Below are 6,000 nucleotides of genomic sequence, written 5' to 3' on the forward strand. Positions count from 1 at the left end.
ATAGGCGGAAAGCATTTCGTTATTGACAATAATTGTCGTTTCTGCGCATTTTAAAATACGTTTAAAAAGTTCCAATTTTTTTCTAAAATAGAGACAATTATATAATAATTACTCTATTTTCATGTGTTTCTCTCTCTCTCTCTCTCTCTCTCTCTCTCTCTCTCTCTCTCTCTCTCTCTCTCTCTCTCTCTCTCTCTCTCTCTCTCGCTCGCTCGCTCGCTCGCTCGCTCGTATAGGCGAACATAATTTCGTTACAACAATAAGAGTAGTGCTCTGTCGTTTAAGTACGATCATTTCAAAAATATTTGCATATCCATTGTTCTTTCTCACTGTAAGTCCATACGGAGGAACTGCAATTTTTTATCTATAACCGAAATTGCTCTGTCTGCTTACTATGACGTCATAAAGATGTGACGTCGTATACTTTTCCATGCCGTTATAGATTTAAACCACTATACGATATGTACATCATGTGTTTTTCTCCAACTCCATAAAATTTATGTATTTAATGAAAACATGTCTTATAATAACATTTTAAAGGAATTACTGATACAATGTATAAAATATCATTGATTCTGTTAACAAATTTATGTGAATAAAAAGATACATTACAGTCTGAATGTTTATTTTTGATGCAATAGCTTACAACTGTCAAGGTCTAACGTTAGGCTAATGCAGGGTATTTGCGAGTGGTAAAATACAAATGTAAGTAATAAACAACGATTATTTAGTGAACATGGCGTTATGAATAGCAACTGCTCTGTTGGCATACTTTCCATGATGCGCTAGCGCATCATGCATCATGGAATATGCCAACAGAGCAATTGCTCTTCATAACGCCATGTTCACTAAATAACGTTGTTTATTTCTGAAATAAGTCATCTGTAATCAAGTTTCAATTTTTCTGAAAAAGAGAACAATTTCAAATATAACTCTATTTTCAAAGTCTCCCTCCATTGATTTGGAACAAATAAGACCTTGTCAATTTTGATTGTACCTTGAATCAATAATCCGTATTTAGTTCGTAATCTGAAGTACAACGTTCTTTATTATATGTTCGCGTACCATGAAATTCAAGAGATGTAATATAAATCATTTAACTTCTGGTCGGCATACATGAACTCTGATATGGCTCTGGTTAGACGGGGTCACGTGACCCCGTCTATTGGAAGTCTCAAACCGGAAGGCACGCGTGGAACACATGAATTGAGTCTACGCGTAAGAAAATAGTGCAGAAAGTTTTCATGCATTTCAGTAAACATGTATTATAAAAACACGTATTAAATCTTTTTAAGTCCTCTGTGTATAAACGAAATTCTATTTAGAAAATAAACAAATAGTTTTATTGATCAAAATATTCTTGCTCGGGTTCAAATGTGGAATGAGTTACGTAACTAAATGCAAAGCGCCGTTGACGGTTCAGTTGGTGTACGAGCTCATTAATCAATAGAAGAGGTTGATGATGGAATCGAAATAAAGTTCCCAAACGCAATGTGCCATTTTTGAAAAGTTGTGAATTTTATTTTGACAATCTTTCACCTTAATACTACCAAACTTCATGCGCAAGCCGAAGTTAAAATCGGGACGGGTTATACACAGTTGTTTAGCAAATTCAATAGGTTTTTCACTGGCTTCCAGTCTACTTGAGGTACATGTATGACTGCTGTTCGTCTCTAAAGGAATTTTGTACAAAGAAATTAAAACCAGTTCGAATTTGCCTTCTCGTTTGTTGGCTCTTTAGTTGATAAAACTGAATTTAAATTTTAAACAATGCATTGTAAGCAAAATCTATAATAGATTATACATTCAGAAAGACTTATACGTCATATAATATATACAATCTTTTCGATTGAAGAACTAAGTTAAATGTTAATGTTCATGTTTTCCGGCTTAGTTGAAATCAGGCTTGGGGTGAATTACATTGTGAAATAATGCATTACATTACCATTACTTCATGAATTAGGGCATTAAATTACCATTACCATTACTTAATTTTCTTGAAGTAATGCATTACATTACCATAACATGAGTAAAGTAATGCATTACCATTACTTTGTGAAAAGTCAATAAGTTTTAAAAAAGTAATTTAAAAACTAAATAAAGAATTTTTGTGAATACATGTATTTCATAAATAAAACATGCTTAAAATATTTACAGGTTCATGTTCATGTTCACTATCAGGTTCAAATTTAATGACTTATACAAGATTGCTGTTGCATTTGTAGTTCTCAAAGTAAGGTTGGTCCCGTAACATTTACACGCTAATAGCGGAGATGACAATCTCTGTTATTTATGTCTCTGATTTTTGGAGTATGAATTTTAATAAAAGGAACGGTTGTATCGTAATTCGTGTAGGTGATGCACGAGTTTACACAAAAAGTAGTAAGTGGCGAACGGATTTATTTTTACCTATTAATTTTGCATGAATCGCAAATGAAAAAATAAACGTGTCAGATAAGTCGGTCTTAAAAATCAAAATGGCGAGCGTGACAAATCTTTTCATTGTCGAGGTTCTTGGAATCTAACGCCAGGTGCCTTTGTTTATTATCGGTATACAAATGTTCACTTTGTTTGTTAATTCAGCAGTTTTAGAGTTTTCGGGGTTTTCATAAAACTTTTATTACGGATACCGTCCGACTTGTGGATTTTCCCTTGGATCACAAAATTGAATAAATCTAATGATTAAAATTGTCTACTTTGATATAGTTGTTTGATTTTCCCGGTAGGTAGTAATTTTTAAAAAAAATTCCTTGGGGTCTTATTTTACACATTATATAGTTGTGTCAATTTTCTACAATTATGAAGGCCGGGATTGAGTAAAATTTAGACAAAGTATCAGACAATTGCAAAAAAGCCGAATTAACATAGATTGTAACAACTGATTCAAACTCATAAATTTTGGAAGCATATTCGAGGAAATCCAGGACAATTACAAATTCAAACTTTCAAGACCCCATCTTTCAGTACTCTCAGTACTTTGATTTTTCTACAGAGTTGGGTTTAATCGTTTTTTGATTGTGTCTGTAGTTGGGAAACACTATACCTCCATATGTATCACAAAAATTATAAAAACACAATGGATAATATATATTTGTTGGAGTTAACAAAATAATAAGTGGATTTGCATTCCAATAATCTCAAACTTAAGGTAACTTAAGGTTGCAGGAAGTAAAAACAACACGAATACTGTCGATACAGATATTATGCTCGAGTTTCTGAAAGATATGAATGAATACGAAGTCGATGACAATAATGAAAGTCTATCTGAAGTGATTACCGAGGTTAATGTTTCAGATACATATAACTGACTGAACCTTCCTTTTAGCAACGTAGAAAACAGTGGTTAAAAACAATAAATCGCCAGGACATGATATAGTAATTAATTTCCTCAACAGTTAACAATATTTGTACCAGTTAACAGGAAATTATTTGATTTAATTTAATTTATTAATTTATAGAGGCTATGCATAAAAAATTGTCCTCCTCATTAGAAGTCAGGTAGGTTTTAAGAAAAATCACATTCTAACCCTTCAACTTTTATCAAATGCCTTACTCACTAGAAAGAAAAAAAATTATTATCTGCTTTTAATTTCTTTAAGCAAGCATTTGATACAGTCTGGAGAAATGGTCTATGGTATAATCTACTAGATAATGGAACAGGGGGAAAATATGTATGAAGGAATTAAATCTTAGATATGTATGAGCAAGTTTATCTGATTTTTTCTGTTGTAATATACATGTAGGTGTATGCCAAGGAGAAAACTTATCTCCTTTTTTTTTTTTATTTTATATTGATATTAATAACCTAGAAAATTTTCTCTATGATAAAAATATTGTTGGCTTACAGAGTATTCTCTCTTCCATTGAAGATGATTGTATGTTATGCTTATAACTTTTCCTGTTGTTTTATGTGGACGATATACAGTTATCATGACTGAGACCGCCGATGATCTTCAGAAAGCATTAGATGAATTATATATATATATATATATATATATATAAAGGTTTTCAGTAGACGATAACACAATAATCCATTTCTCTCAAATTTAATCCAGAGCGCTTTCGCCTGATCGGCTTTTCAGTGGATTTCAAATTGTAACACAAATAACAAAGGTTGACGTCGATATTAGATATCTATCTAAATATATATCTATATATATATATAAAATGTTTTTTTGTAATTGGCAAACCAAAAAAGTTGTGTAACAGTTTGTTTTCACATCATAATTATAATACTTGGAAAAATATCGAAAATTAGAATACATATCAATAGATATATAAGCTCTTTTATTTTCGTCTTATTAATTTAAGGGATAATTTTTTTTGTTAAATAGAAGTTTTGTTGGCTAGCCTAAGGCAAAGGCTCAAGTGAGTTTGTCTGTCGTGGTTTTCGTTGTTGTTATCGGCTTAATAAAGTTTTTCATATTTTCATCTTCTTTACCAGAACCACTTGGCCATTTCTATCCTGAAAATGATGAAATTACTTTCGAACTTTACATAAAAGATTTATTTCAATAAAATATTTATATATGAAATGAAATTGTGTTCAGATTTAGTAAAAATATGATAATTTATGTCACTTTTTTAACCTTTTATCATTTGCGTTTTACGACATCTTTAATTAAATGCACAATACCCTGCGCAGAAGAGGCAAAAGTAAACACCTGAGACTGATCTTTAATATTTGTATTTGACATTTTAAAGCCGCTTTGATATGAGTTAGCTGCTTAAATTATAGTTATAGATAACGTTACTGGGGTAGGCGATGTTGCCCGATGGCTTCATGATTTACATTTTACTACACAGTGTAGTTCATGCATTTTTAATCTTTGCAAATTGTATGACTTAAAGAATGAGTTTTTTCTGGTTTTCGACTTGTCAGAAAGTAAATTTTATGAAATGGTCATACAATCAAGATAAAAGAAAATTAAAATATCATATTTGTCTTTCCTTTATACAATCATACATCTTGGCATGGTAATAGTAATTAAAGTTTAGAATCTAACAAGGACTATATTTTTGGCGAAACATTTGCGTAGGAAATATGACATGTTTTTGCGATTCAGCTGATTTGCTGTAGATTCATGAACCTATTTGAAATTTTTCAAACAATAACATTTAAGTCGGATTTTCAACTATTGCAAACTACAGATAAGGAAATTGGATTTCAGAATATGATTTTAAAATATTTGCCTATCTATTTTCTTTCTTATTAGCTTTTAAAAGCTTTTATTCTATAAATACATCTAGATTTGCGTAAAACAAAATCACTAAATTCGGATTTTCTCTCGACTCGAATCAAATGGTCAATGTTAAAGCCTTTCTGTCAATTTATATCTTTATGTTAGGTCTTCATAGTATATAAAAAATAAGATTTTTTTTTTATATTGGAAGTATTTAAAAAAATAATCAAAGTAACTAAAACATTTAAGAAAATTAGAGGAAATGTGGGATAAGCAGCATCAATTTTATTTTAAATATTAATTCCAATTTAGTATACTATAATTTCATTAATTAATAGAAACTTCATATACTAAACAGATGTCTACATAACTTCAGAAAACTACATTTATTTTTATCATCAGTTTAGTTGAGGAAAAATGTAGGGATATTAACCTCACCTTGATGCGAAAACAGGAAGGTCAAATTTGAATAAACTGACAAATCATTTGGTAATATGATCTGTATGACTGTGTCAAAATTTTAAGATTTTCTTAAAATAAGAAGGATTTAGGATAACGAGAAGACTCCTTCCTTAATCAGAAAGCAAACAACCTCAACTTCTATAACTCAAGTAAAAAACCCTTTATCGAACTGTAAGTTCAAAGTATTAGGTCAGCTATTTTCTTGATATACATGTAGTATGCGGTCACGCTCGCTATTAATATTTTTTAACGGCTATATACCCTATTGATATTATTTGAAATAAAAAAATACTTTTCCACATCCTTATCATATATATTTTTGTAGGAAATCTTGTTAATGCTAAATACGAGAAAG

The sequence above is a fragment of the Crassostrea angulata genome, chromosome 9 (assembly GCF_025612915.1).
Source record: "Crassostrea angulata isolate pt1a10 chromosome 9, ASM2561291v2, whole genome shotgun sequence".
Lineage (NCBI taxonomy): Eukaryota > Metazoa > Mollusca > Bivalvia > Ostreida > Ostreidae > Magallana > Magallana angulata.